This window comes from Tursiops truncatus, chromosome 9 (genome assembly GCF_011762595.2).
Source record: "Tursiops truncatus isolate mTurTru1 chromosome 9, mTurTru1.mat.Y, whole genome shotgun sequence".
Lineage (NCBI taxonomy): Eukaryota > Metazoa > Chordata > Mammalia > Artiodactyla > Delphinidae > Tursiops > Tursiops truncatus.
The window spans coordinates 37168957-37184243 of NC_047042.1; the positions used below are offsets into that span (position 1 = coordinate 37168957).

The window sequence follows — 15287 nt, forward strand, 5'->3', positions numbered from 1 at the left end:
CACACACACACACACACACACACACACACACACACACACACACACACACACTCTCAATACGTAATTTTTGGACTAAACTGAATGCCATGTCTTCATTTCTCCTCTATTATGAGAAATATAAGAAGTGAGCTGCTCTATAGTTTTTAAAAAACTTCTTTGAACAAGTTCAGAAAATGTTTACTATTGTACTTTCTTATTACATTAGAGGAGGAGAAATCGCTAATCCTTGGCCCCAGGTTTATATATTTAGTGTAAAGGGATATATCTTATAGGTCTTCTTGGTCAGGAAGAAGCTCACATTCAAATCCAGAAAGTTCTTTTTATTTTTTTAACTTTAAAGAAAACCTCTATTTTATGAACCATGACCTGCCTTCAAATAACAGCACAGAATTAACCAATAGAGAGGAGACACAAGAAGAAAAAGCTAAAATATGTAGAAAAGGGAGACAGACCAAAGGTAGGCTTGGAATTCACTGGTCTTGATCAAATCTTTAATAAGCTTACAGGCTTCACGTAGCAGAGTTGCACTCACCTACGGATTCCACACAGCCCTTCCAGTGCTTTATCTTATGGATGGAGGGGACCCTCTGTAAAGTATCATGAAGTGTGGCAACATAATTTAGATTATGAGAATCTAAACTAATTAAGTTAGCCGTGACCATTCTATACCAAGAGCTCTCCTATACATAATTTTTCACATCTTACATAGATATAGACATACACACACAATTGTTTTTTAATTATTTGTCATAATCTTGTTTTCCCTGACTTAAATTCTTTAAAGCTAGAATGTATAAATTATATTTTTTAACTCCATGCACATAATACATTGGTTGTGCTCCAGATATCTACCTGATAATTTTTAGTTTCAAAATTTAAAAAATCTTTTTTTCCTCAGTGAACATTACTAAGAAGTCAATAACTCATCAGTGCATAGGTAATATACACGAGTTCTCTCCTACCTCACCAAGTTGGGGAAACACCTGAAACTAACTAATGGCACTTTTTCCTCTCAAAAATTTGTATAATTTATGGCAGCAGAGGACTGGAGAATTAATGGAAGGGTAAGAAAAAAAAAAAAGAAGCTTCCCTCTCTTACATTTGAGAGATTATATGCCTCTGAACCCTAGATTCCTTGCATGCCAGGACTGTGACTTATTAATATTTTATCCTCAGTACCTGGCACATAGTGAGTGCTTAAGACATGTCTGAATGAGTTAATGGAGGAGAAAAGTCTAGGTCCCTGACTGTTAAGCAACATCTCAACAATTTAGTGAATGAACAGAATATGTGTGGGGTAGGAATTCAATCAATCAACACAGGCATGTACAAACCAACTTTCAGATTAGTTAGAACCAGAATGAACTCTCCCTTTGTGGGTTTAAATTTGGTTAGATCTGTGATCTGGAGTCTCAGATCACATCTGTTACTTGATCTTGGATCTTGACAAAAAGTGACAAAGGAGTGGCATTCAATGATACAATCGAGAAATGGATCTCTTCATTCTATTTTTGGGGCGTAGGTCATTTATCTCCTTGTCTTCTTCCTGTTTTGAAACACTTGCAGGTAGCGAGGTGAAGCAGAATCGGCACAGTCTCTCAGTGTCATAACCGGACATGGGGTTGACCATTGTACCACCAACCATAATCACCTACAGGGCACTTTCAGGGCCCTCTGTGCGATGAACTGGACCTGGACCCAACAGCACTGGCTGGACCCAACAGCACTGGCTGTTGCACGATTGGGGTAAGACACACTTGCACATATGCAACCACTGTGCTAGGCCTCCAGGCTGGAAGAAACTGAAACAAGGGTTTGGTGTCTTAAGCTGAGGCACATCGTGAATAAATACCCAATACTGACCTTAGTATTATGCCAAAGTCAGGAATCTGTCTGAATAACTGAACATGACATTCATTCTCTAACTGCTGAGGCTGAGTGAAGGAAGGTGGAAAAGTATATTTTTTGCTTAACTGGGCCTATCACTCTGAAATTTAGCCCCAATCATCTGTCGCACTGAGAGGGGAATGCTGGAATGTTACAAAGCATATTCCCCCAAAATAGAGGAAATGTAGTTCAGAAGCCAGAGAATTCGACTAGTCCCCTCATTTGTTTTTCAAGTTTTGCTCAAATTGGCTCGCAAATTTATCTACTATGCGTTGCACATGGATATTTTTGTCACCGAATGTTTTACAACAGCTGTGATCCTGATGGGGATTTAGTTAACCAAAGGCCCCTCTGCATGCAAGCGGTCACCAGGCATCTAACGGGCTGAGGGCTGAAATGACAATAAAGTGAGCAGAACCATGCAGCTGTGGACCAAATGTAGGGTAATAACTAGCAGTTGGCCATTACGGGGTTAACCGCTGGTGTTCTGGTAAGTGTAAAAAAAATGTGGAGGTCCTGCTCAAAAACACAGCCCAAATTCGAATAGTTCCATTGGGTTAGAGTTAAAAATGCTTCTGCTTCCTTTTCAGCTGGTGATTATTTTTAGGACACCCATCTTGTTGGAGTGTCTAACACATATATTATAATTATAATTTTTTGATAATTATGTCGTAGTTTTCCAACATGCTTTTAATCTAAATAAGGGATCTTTGCAGAATATCAGCTTCTTAGTCTCTGGGGTTTCAGCCACTAGTGCCTGTGCCTTTATAATTTCCAGACTTGTTGCATTTACTCTGGGAAGAATTTTTACCTACATTTGTTGAGTTAAAGAGCCATCCGTTCTGTTGTTTTAAACAAATGAAATTGTATCACTGCAATGTCAGTCCAAACATGTGTAATTAACATGGAAAATATGTCTGAGCCATATTGGTCAAGATAGATGACTTCCTTGCATGACTTATAAACAGTTAGAGGCATAAAGCCAGGATGTCAAAACCAAGTTGTATACTGCAAAGGTTTATCTGGGAGGACTTTCAAATTACAAAGGAAAAAAGAGACAAAATCAGCCTGCCACGCTTTCTTAACAAGGGGAGCAACTTTCTGCTATCTGTATAAAAATAAGCCTTCTGTCCTCCTTTCGACATGTGTTACTCACACTGCAAAGGTCAAAATGGACATCTCATTCTTCTGGAAATGTTCATCAAATAATATAATGGTACATGTCAGGGCTTTCAGATCATTCTGGCTGGAAAGGGGCCTCTAAACTCCTTTTAAATTTTATCAGTGACTGTGCACAGAATTCTCTTTGGAATTCTTTGATCAGTGTGGCCTAGGCTCTGAGAGAAAGAGAATTCTATCCCCTGCGTGCTTTTCTGAGTCCTCTGAAAGCTACCAGCTTTGACCTTTTTCTAGGGTTGTTTTCCTAGGTAACAATCCAGTGATACTATTGCTTACAGGTAGTAGAGTTGTAGTCACCTTACCTGCAGATGCTCTTCCGTTCCTTTGCTGGATGAAATGAGCTCATTCGGAGTGCACCTGAAGAATCTTTTTTTGTCCTGAAGTATAACCCAATCCTGTTTTTATGTTATCAGTGGCATCAATTAGAAATTAAGTGTGCCAAGAACCTCTGAGAAAATCCCACTTGTGACTGAATCGCATCCCAGGAAGTATAGTTACCAAGGCATAAGTTAACTTGGGATAAGAAAAATCCAATTTGACTACAGCCCTATACAGCAATACCTCCCTTTCCAGAAGGTGTAATGAATTGTCAGTGTACAGGTTTGTAGACTTACTTATATGGGAAATTCTTCCTCTGAGAAAGGTCCCTTGGTTTCATTCTGGTGGTGCTATATCAGCAAGGTTCTTGACCACTTGGTTCGTGAAAGCTTGCTGTTCATGAACTAAACTCATGTATATTCTAATAGTAAAGGCCTTAGGATGTATAATTCCTTCTTTAATTACCAAGCAGCTTGAGCTCTGAATGGTGTTTTCATATATGAGAGGGTGGGAGAGTGAAAGCAAAAGAGAGAGAGAAAGTGAGGGAGAAAAAGAGGGAGAGAGAGGTCTAGGAATATTTTGCTCTACTGTTTCAAAAGGGAAAATTGTCTAAATTGTTCTATCTTGAGGTTACCTGAAGAAGGGTGCTCATAAAATAAGACTGCTTCCTACTGCAGACGTCAGTTTTACTGCGGATTGCAGGAAAGTTTTACATGGATTTTTGATATCTGTCAAGGAAAGGGAAGTTAATGTTCTGCCGGGCAGGGAAGGTAAACATAAAACACATGGGCTCCTCGGAACCTGAACAAAACGTGGAAGCCCTCACTCATCCTTGGGAATGTGGTAAAGCTACGAAAGCAGAACCATCATCACTCCATCTTTCTTGGCATTTAGTCCCACGTCAGCATTCTAGAAAACCTTCTCTACCCTTCCTTCCATTCCACACCTCTGATAACATCTGATGAGACTGGCAGGATAAAGTTGAATAACTCACGGAAAAGGGATGCATTCCTTTCCGTCTTCACCCTGCTGGGTACCTCAGTATATCGAGGATGGATGCCTTTATTCTAGGCCCCATCCCTCAATTACAGGAGCTTTGCAGTACTCTTATCTGGATGGATTGAAGACCTAATAGGAGAGTGGGAAAAGGATTAGCATCCTCAGAAAAGGAAAGCAAAGAACTTATCAAAACAGGACATAGGGTGCTACCTTGAAGCCCAAAACTCAATTTTATGTTTTTATTTTTCAGACTGATGCCATGAAAACAACTGCCAACAAATCAGTGAGTATAGTGCAAGGGATTTCTTGTTTATCTTTTTAAAGTTGAAGATGTAAGGTAGTAAATTACTATAAGATATATTCTCAGCCAAAGCTAACCTGGGGGGTGTGTTATATAAGTGTGTTGTATACGCATGGGCATACGGTCACATACACATGTATCAAGGAATGGATCGGTCATCCTGAATATATTCAATCTCTTGTGAAATACTGGGCACTGGAAGTTGGAAGCTGCAGCAAACACAGCATATGCTATAAGCATTTCACCTATTAAAGTATCTGACACTTGGCAGGTGCATTCAAGAATGACCGCTCTTGGCAAGTCCATCTTAGCCTTGCACACGAACAATAAAGAGAAAGGAATATTTTCAGTCTGGCAGAAATAAGCAACAGGTGCTAAAGGCCTTGTGCTGTAGTTTAACAGGAGGGAGTATACTGAACAGTGTGAAATAAGCAGACATAATTATAACGTACTTGTAATGAAAACGATGGCTCCTAATTAATTCTGGTCTAGACTTGTTCAAAGACCCTGGGGCCAGCACACCTTAGGGGAAGGATTTTACCCTTTAATAATAACACAATGCATAAAATATTTAGTAGTGTACCCTTCAGAGAGTAAAGAAGTCCCTTAGGGATTCTAAAATCTAGGGCTGTTTTTTCTGACGTGGAGCTTTAGTGGTCATCCCATATGTTCAGGGCTGTGGAACCTCCAGTATGTCCTTGTCTAGAATCTATTTGTCCACTCTTTAGCGTAAGGAGCTTAATCCAGTATTTTATCCTCATCTCTCATTCATTCTGGTTCTTGAAACAGATTCTTTATTGCATCAAGGCTGCTATTCACCACACATGTGAGATCTCTAATGTCACAAGCAGTTATTCTTGAGTGACTCCTGTTCTAGATGCTGTCAATGAAGATGGTATAGCCCAACGTTCATACACCATTGTATCCCTACTGTATCTTTTGTGTCTAGTGCTTTGTTTGCAAGATTACTAAGAATGCAATAGGGCAATCTTGACAATTGTAGTAAAACTGACAAAAATATTTAGGCTCTGGAGTAAGATTTGCCAAATTCAGAACTGTTTCTAAATCCTGCATATGTGGTTTTGACTTGATTAGTTCAATTCCCCAAGGCCGTTTCTTTTTCCATAAAGTGAAGATAATAAAAGTCTTTACTTCACAGGCTCTTTTGAGAACTGAGTTAAGTAATTCATATATTTACCTTAGTAGGATATCACATTGTGTTTATTTGAATATGTTACTTTCAATTATGTTTTCTAGAGTAAATTCCATTGAAAATAACAGAGTGGGAACAGGGGTTGCTCTGAAAGAGCATACGATATTCACACTTCTCTAGATGCAATTTCTAGGATAAACCTTCTTCCTTTATCGTGATCTGGGGCTTCGCTACGTAAAGTGTGGTCCGTAGACCAGCAGCATTGGCATGGCCTGGGAGCTCGTGAAAAATGAAGAATCCTGGGTTCCACCCCAAACTAACTGATTCATAATCTGTATTTTAATGAGATCCCAAGCGATTTGTGCGCACTTTAAAATTTGAAAAGCTCTGGTCTATACAGCTAAGGTCCTTACGTGTCCTTTTAGATTTTCCTGATCTTATGCCTAATTTAATCATGTTTATTATACCTGTATATTTTTGTTAACCCAAATGTTTACTTTTAAAATTTCTGAATTGCTAGACAGGTCTTTCAGAATAAGTGACACTTTATTGATGCACGGTATTTTAATTTTTCTGGTACACACTCAGACCCGCAAAGCCATATTGATGCTACGTCCCCTCCCTTCTCTCACCCCGAAACACCTTAAAGACTCTCATCATTTGATTACTAGATTTTGATTTGCCTGTTTCTAGAGAAACTACTAAGACATATTGGGCATTCCCTCTTCTGATTTTGAAATTGAAATAACATCTATGTGGGGCTTAGTGAGAGAAATTTAAGAAAGGCATGGATCATTGGATCATTGCTTCATTCCATAAATTACTTTTCTTGACTGTATTAAATTGTTGATAGATTTAATTCTGCCTTGAAGAAAATGTTTAGTTTAAAAAAAAATGTTTCGAGACAAATTTTGACCATGCTTAATAGAAGACAAATGCATTCAGATAAATTGAAATTAATTCAAATTAATCATTTAAAAGTTCAGGTAAAGATTTTTTTTAAATGATTGGTACAAGGTTCTGCTAAATTTACATATTTTTTCCCTTTTAAATAACACTTTCAAGTTACATATAGTCCTTTAACTTTTTTATGTGTAACACTATTATTATTTCCAATTAATGGGGATATTTTCCATACTGATTTTTTTTTTTCACTTACTATTCGACCACCATCTCATAACAAGGACAGCTTGAGAGTGCGTGTTAACAAAGTCAAACACTACAAATGAACTTCACAGTTCTCTGCACTGCTCATTCTCACCTCATGAATCCGAAAGTGTCTATGAATTTGAAAGATTGCTGCTGGCGGATGATCTCACCTTCCACACTTCCATATTCTCTGGTTACGGTTTTTCTCCTGTAAATGGCTCCCTATACTTGGAGCTGCAGTGCCAAACTTTCTAGACAGGCATAAATTACTGCTGTGTCTCCCTTCCTCTTTTTCTTCATTTATATTTCATACTGTATGACAAAGTGAAACATTGAGTAACGGATGGTGCTAAAGGACGGTGACTATTTACTGTGTTTTTTTCGTGCTCTGGGCGTTTTATATGTCTGAAATACCGAACTGTATGATACTAGAGATCAAACAAGAGGACTTGAAAATTTTCATTTGTTGCAAGGAAGCTCTGGTTTTATAAAGGCAGCTGCAAGTTAGACTTTAATTGCTAACTGAAAGGAATGGTTGCAATATGTTGTCGGGCAAAATATGAAAAATACAGAAAGGTCAAAGTAGTAAAGTATATATCCACTTACCTAGAGCACTGAATCATTCACTGAGCTGACATTCCTGCTGTAAACTCACTCACTTTCATAAAAGATTTTTTTTCCGTTTTAGGAACAAGAGAGATGTCTGTGTCATGCCAGCCCTAATACCTAACCCATCTTAATGGGAAGGGCAGCAGAGCAAATACCTTTCTTTCTCTTACTTGGTTCATTTTTAATTTATAGGCTTTAAAACTATTTATCAACTAACTTCCTTCCTCCCTTCCTTCCATTCTCTTTTTTTCCCAATAATCTTAAACTTTCTCCTGAGGGGAATACCAGTTTTCTCCTCACTGTCCATGTAGTACGTGCTCCCTACAAATTCTTTATTTTTACCCTAAAGATAGAGGCTGTCTGTCTTATTTTCTGAAACAGACTGGATGCCAATTTTTAAAAATTTAAAACAACTAATAGTGGTAAACTCTGTAATTTCTCTCAAAAAATTTTCCCCCAAATTAGGGCTTGACGTTATACTGGAACTGAAATGCTCAAGTTAAAAGAAGGAAGGAAATGAATATTTATTGAGGGTCTACTATGTGCCAGAAGTTTTCCCTACATGATTTCTTTTAATCCTCATCACAGCACTGTGTGAGAGCTGTTATTCTCTCTAATTTGCAGTTTAACAACTGCAATTCAGACAGTCAGTAGCTTGCCCAACATCATATAGCTACTAAATCTGTATGACTCCAAAGTCTTTCCCACTTGATTATATACCAGTGTCCTCTCCCTCAATTTTGCAAATGAGACCCATGAGGAGCAAAGAGACTGGGGGCTTAAATTGGTGTCTGAGTTTGAACTGGATAATAGGTTCTCTGTTCATCCCACTGTGCCATTGGCAATACAAAGATGGGGAAAAAACTTGTGCAACTGGCCCTAAAATTAAAATTCACATTAAAATATCTGTAAGAAAATTTACCATGTTCATTTTCTTGAGGGGTGGAATCTATTAATATATTTCCTGTCTGTTGCTGACAATAAAATCTCATGTGATTCCTCCTCATGTTTCTTTCTATCTCTTTCTCTCTTCAGTGCCATGAGTTGATCAGACCCCAGAGATAACGACTGTTATTTTTAAGGAATTCTGTATATGGTTGCAGGCAACACAACTTTCTCGTCTCCATGGAACTGGAGCAGAGGTCAGATTATGCTGGGCCAAACTCCAAATCTATAGAACGAATTTTCTATTTTCCAACCATTAAGGCGGACTGTCCTCATAAATTTATGTAACTGTTCAAAGAGTGAGCCTTATCTTTTTCCTATTTCTCTCTCTAACAACTTCTTCCTCCCAACTTCAGAATTGAAACACAGTAGGGACTCGTAGTACAATAAATATTTTTGCATATTTGTTACTCTTTTTTTCCTCCCACCAGAGTTTACACAGAACAAGAACTCCGCAGATGATAAACAGATACAGATGTTTTCCATGACTCTTACCATATTTACAAATGAAAATGTAAGATTTGGTAGGTAACAGTTAGTTAGACTGGGGGAAAGGATTGAAAACGTTTCAAGGTTGTGTTAAGACCTCTTATACCCATTGCTTTTGGAGAGGTAATAAGAAACAAAAACAGAAACCACATAGCAAAATCTGAACATCACCTGCCTTAGAGGTGTGCAGAAAGTAGGCCATACATCCTCTGCACCCAGGCCAGCTTGAACTACTCCCTGTTCCTTAAATACACCTTGTTCTTTCCCTTCTCTGAGCTTCTTTTTAAGATGTTCCCTCTGATATAACTGTCCTCTCTTCCTCCCCTTCTACCCGTCACATTTCCACACATCTCTCAACATTGGGTTTAAATGCCACCTGCTTCATGCCGGCCTCCCATGAGCTGAGGGTCAGGAAGTCCCTTCTGTGTGTGACTGTAGCAGTTGGAATACAGATCTTTTGTAGCACTTACCACTCACTGTACTAAATCTGGAATATTTTTATATCGTTATATCTATCTTCCTTATAAGGTAAAGAATTGTTTCTGTATATCAAAAAGTATAATCCTCACTCTTGTCTATTTGTGTTCACTTGGCTTCTGGGACGTCATGCTTTCTCAGTTCTCCTCCTCCCTCACTGGCCATTTCTTCTTGGCCTCTCACTCTTTCCCTCCCTCCTTCTCTCCCTCTTTTGGTTTTAGTTCCTCAGTCTGGACTCTTCACGATGTAGTAAAGCTTGGTTTTTAACTTGATCAATATCCACTCACTCCCAAGATGACCTTATAGAATTTTACAGCTTTAAATACCATCTAAATGCTGATGACTCCCAAATATATTATCAAGCCTGGATCTCTCCCTCAACTCCAGATTTATCTCCACCTGTGTGCCGAATCATCTTCACCTGCCTCCTCACTTGGCATCTCACATGAAATGTGTCCAAAACAGAAATCGTAATTCCCCCCAACCCCCGCCCCACCAAAACTTGCTTTACCTTCCCCTGCTTAGTAAATGGCAACCAGCATTTTAGAACCATCGATTCATCTCTTTCTCTTAATTCATGCATACAATCTTTCAACAAATCCTGCTGGTTCTATTTTCAAAATATATTCAGAATCTGACTACTTCTCATCATTTCATGTCTATGACCCTGATCCAAGCCGTAATTATCTCTCATCCGGGATACTCAGTGGCTTGCTAACTGGTTTCTCTTGTCTCTACACTCACATCCTACCGTGTGTGTGTGTGTGTGTGTGTGTGTGTGTGTGTGTCTGTTCAAGAGAGCAACCATCCTGATTTAGGTATTATTTAAACTTAGATAATGTCTTCTCTTATTCAACCCCTCCAAAGGCTCCCATCTCGCTCATGGTAAAAACCAAAGTCTTTGCAGTGGCTTACAAGGCCCTGTATAATTTGGCTCCCTGTTACCTCTATGAGCTCATCCTGTGCTTCTTCCCGCCCCAGGTGTTCAGTTACAGCATCACTGGCCTTTTCTTCAAGTGTTCAGTGTTCCTCCACCTCAAGGCCTTTGTGGCTCCCTCTGTTGGGAAAGATCTTCCCCAACAACCTATATTTTTTTGCACCCTCATTTTTCTATCCATCTTTCTTCATATTTTCCCATTATAAGCTTATTTCCCCCAGTACTAAGTTCTCTGGTCATCCTGTTTAAACGTCAACCCACCCCCTTCCTTCTCTGCTTGTTATTGGTGTTGTTTCCGGTTTTCTTTTTTTGTTTTCATAGCCCACCTTTCAGACGGTGCATGAGAGCCTGCCCCAAAGTAGGTGCTCAATGAACATTTTCAGATTTGTTGAATTTCATAGTGCCTTCCATGCACATGGTAGGTGCTCGCTGTTTTTTAATCGACAGTGTGAAGCCCCAAATTATATTTTACACCAGAAAGGGGAATACAGATTTTTAGCCATTTCATGAATTTTTCACAGTTAACAAGAATTGAAAGTGGTTGTATATCAGAAACAGGTGTGTTTCATCTGTATATAGTAAAACACTAAGTTTCAAAGAGTGGAACATTTTGGTTGTTCATAGCAGAAGGAACTATGGAACCAACAACAGGTTCATCGAGCCAATGGCTATGTTAAAATATAGACAGTGCCACATAACTAGGAAAATGCTCATTCAAATGCTCGAAGGGCGCCTTTGATCATGTTTAAGTAAAGAAATTATGAAATGCTTTTCACTTAAAGTCTTCCTGACACAACCACAATTTGGCAATTGTTCTCAAGCATAGAAGCCAGAAAAAGATAAAACATGGTGGCCTTCTACTCTAAACCCCATAAATAATTTTATACCCCCAAATAAAACAGTTAACAATAAGACTTTCTGAGTGAAAGGAAGAGATTTTGTAAGAGCCATTCACACCATAACAGATGTGCTGTCTTGCTTCAGCCTTACTTTATATCTTTCCTTTACCCTTTTCTCTCATTGAGAACCCTATGGCATAAAGTTTCATTTCAAAGATTTAAAATAGGACATGGAATCCTAGGCAGACTTAAGAGCAGTTGTACAGAGCAATCTATCGTGGATTTTGTGACTCTTACACAACATGCATAGTTTCCCTGGGACCAGGATATTTTTGCCCTAAAACTGGCCCAGTTCCCCTGCACAAGATCATCCTCCTTGCTCAGAAATAATGGTAGAATCGAAATAGATACCACTCAAATTGAAAGAGTCCGTTCTAATCCAATAGAAAACTACTGGCAATTCTCGGAGGTCACTGAGTTTAGGATCTAGAGATCATCTTCACTTGTCAGAACACTGGACTGCAGAAAGCTCCAGAGACAATTTTGAACGACCTAAGCAATTTTCACCACCTTCAGTGTAAGCACCTAGAGGATTTACTGACAAAAGTATGCTGTGCATGCATTTTTTTTTTTTGAGCATTAGATTGGCAAAAATGCCCTGGATGTTTGAGCATAGGCTCCTTTGTCTCTTTCTTTTAACCCTGCCAGACCTCCCTAAGATATATGCCACAGAGAAGCCCCCATCCTCCGGTGTCCATGATGAATGATTTGGGAATAGTCCAAACAGTAAGGGAGGGATTTAGCCCAGCTTCCTTGACTCTAGCCCCATTTATTTATGAGAAGGTTGTGAGGAGATTTACAGGGAAAGTAAAATATTCCATAGTGTGGCTTTTTATGCAGACCGGTGCTTAGGAATAATCATTGCTGTCACTGCTTTAATGTCGAAGGGAAAAAAAAAAAAGACTTCTGCAACCCATGTAGTACAAAAAAAGAAAACAAAAAAGCAATAAAGGAAAACCAGGAGTTGTGTAGTTTGATAGTTTGTTTCTAGCTTCTTATTTTATCATTACACCCTTTGCTCCAGAAACTTTACTTTTCTCTAAATTCCGTCAAACTTAATTTCTTCATCTCTGTTCTCTCTTCTCCATTTGTGTGTGAGCGTCTGTGTGTGTGACAATAATTTTTAATACCCACAGTACTTCATTATTCCTCAGAAAGACCCTCAAGAGTACATGCCAATAATTTGTCCATTGTGTAAATGATGAAACCAAAACTCAGAAAGTGAACCTTTCTGAACCTAATGTTGATAGGGAAAGAAAGGTAATGGTAGGGAGAGCCCAAATTCAAACTTAGATGCCCCTGACTTCAAAGCCTTGTAGTTAATCACTGTGTCTTCTTGCCTCTTATGTAGAGGAAGAACTTCTGCTGTTTGCTTGCTGGCACGGGCGAGGTCTGTGAGCAGGCCTCTCATATGCCTGGCTCATCGTGCATCCCCTGGCCAATGCACTTGTTTCACTGCTTTCCATGCTTGCTCTTTACTGTGAGAACAGAGTCCTTCTGGGTAAGGAAGTCATTCATTTCCACGTTAAATAATCATGGAGATGCGGGTTTAAACAGAATAGCAAGCAGAACATCGAAGCCTTATTTAAACTAGAGAGCTGTATTCAGTATTTCTCTTGCTTTTTTTTCATTTCAACTTTAGGTTTTCAGTACAAAAGAAGAAGGAAAAATCAGCGATGCCTGATTTCTTTTTCCTAATATTTTCTTACGGCAATTTCCAAACATAAAGTTTGAAACTTTTACACAGTAAATACCCATACAGTCAGCATCTAGTTTCTATAATTTTGCATGCTTTACTTTTCACCTCTCTATCCACTAATCTCTCTATCCACTAACCTATCTTATTTATCTGATACATTTTAAAGTTAACTGCAGATATCAGTGCCCTTCACCTCAAAACAGTATGAATATCATCAACCAGGGTTCAATATTTATTGACTCTTTTTTGTTAAGGTAAATTTTATGTAAGGTGAAATGCACAAATCTTGTGCATCATTTGATGATGTTTGATGTGTATCTACATCCACGTAACTAAAACCTCTTTCAAAGTATAGAATATTACTATGCCAAATCCAACATAATCCTCATCTCCTAGCCCCCCTGCTCACAGAGACAATCACTGTTCCAGTTTTTACATCATGGATTACTTTTAGCCATTTTAGTCTTCATAGTCATTCAAACAAATCACATAGTAACCACTCATTTGTATAAGATTTCTTTTACTTAGCATTATGTTTTTGAGATTTATCCATGGGGTTGTAGTGATATGTTCCTCCTTATTTCTGAGTAATATCCCAGTGTATGAAAATATCACAGTTTGTTTATCCATTCTTCTCTTGATGAAAACTTGATCTAGTTTTTCAGTTTAGGCTTTTCGCGAATATTCTTGTGCAAGTCTTTCTGGTGTGCACGTTTTCATTTTTCTTAGGTAAATACCTAAGAGTAGAATTGCTGGATTGCGAGGTAGGCATTTTGTTTAGTTTTATATAGGAACTGCCAGATCTTTTCCCAAGGTAGTTGCATGGTATTACATTCTCATCAACAATGTATGAATATTCTGGTGGCTCTACAAGCTCACCAACATTTGACATTTTCTGTCTTTTAGCGTTTAGATTTTCTGGTGATTATATAGTGGTATCTCATTGTGATTTTAATTTGCAATTTGCTGATGAGTCATGACATGGAACTCTCTATTATCTTCCTTTGTAAACTGTCCAGTATTTTTGCATATTTTTAAAAATTGGACTGTCGTGTTCCTTGCCTGATTTTGAAAAGTGGGCAATACTGAATACAAGTGAAATCACCGTGTCATTTAATTAGTTGTCTGAAAACTCAGTCTTAGGAACCATCCAAATTGTATGGAGCAATTATAGATAAATCAGGTAAAGGACTATTAGGTGTGGTCTACAATTATAAGGAAGAAAAAAGATAAGATTTGTTATTGTAATTACTCCAGGGCTGCTGTGGGCCTATCCTGTCTGCAACAGAACATGACAGAACAGATTAGCCTGAGACTTGTCAGGCTATCTTTAGCTTTCTATTTAACTCTCAGAAACTGTTAAGATAATCATCCAATTGGGTTAACGCTTCTCTGAACCTGCCCTTCAAACCTGCCACTCTTTCTCCACCATTCATTCATTATTTCGTTGTAAAACTCAAGTGGCCATCTCACATTATTTAATAATTCTATAAGACATATGGCCAACTGCTAAACTTAACAATGGAGGATCAACTTAAGAAGGAGCAGAGGAGTGATAAATGCATTCCCCTTATTGTCATAAAGTTGGAAAATTATGACCATATGCATGGACTGAGCCAAAAGGGCAGAGAATTCCCTTTGTCTCCTTATTATTCACCCATTGTGCTGTTTTAAGTTCCTTTAGTGGCCAAAGTGTGACAGAAGCAATACATCAGGTTTTTGCTGTAAAATGTTATCTCAAGGCAAAAAGTGGGCCTGTAGGACAGATAGAATTCTACACTGAGCCATGGGATTTATGATAAAATTCTATAACCAAATAAAAAATATCTGTGACTACATTTATGTGAAGCAATGGTGCCATTCTTTGGCTAGTTTAGGTAATCACAGGTGCACATTCTTAGTCATACTAGAGATATATCCCAGTAGACATTTGGGAATCTGTTTTGAATTTTAAAGTGGAAGTTCCAAGACAGATTTGGCAATTCTTTTCAAATTCTCTTTTTCAGAGAAAAATACACATTGTGGAAAAACGCTGGAAAAATATAGATTGTGATTCAAAAATAGTGTGCTGCATGTATATATATACAGAAACATACTCTTTTGATTTTGATAGATTAATTTTCTGTGACACCTCTGGATATGCTTTGGGCCCATGTGAAGAGAAATATTTAAATAAATATATTCCATAACTATGAAACAGGAGTTTAGCAATGAGCACAAACTGCAAACAAAGCAAAGACGGAAAA

At 38.3% G+C, this 15287-nt stretch overlaps 1 protein-coding gene across 11 annotated transcripts in view; it reads left to right on the plus strand.

Annotated features, from left to right (window-relative positions):
- CRPPA (CDP-L-ribitol pyrophosphorylase A) overlaps nucleotides 1-8624 on the plus strand; it is a 383981-nt gene extending 375357 nt beyond the window's left edge. For 7 of the 11 annotated variants that reach the window (XR_012333934.1, XR_012333933.1, XR_012333930.1 and 4 more), the window contains 3 exons: nucleotides 1567-1746; nucleotides 4634-4666; nucleotides 5474-8624. The gene's annotated coding sequence lies outside the window, so the exon portion shown is untranslated. The remainder of the gene's footprint in view (nucleotides 1-1566; nucleotides 1747-4633; nucleotides 4667-5473) is intronic. The other 4 variants (XR_012333939.1, XR_012333940.1, XR_012333937.1 and 1 more) reach the window with 2 other exon arrangements.
- The last annotated feature ends 6663 nt before the right edge of the window (nucleotides 8625-15287 follow it).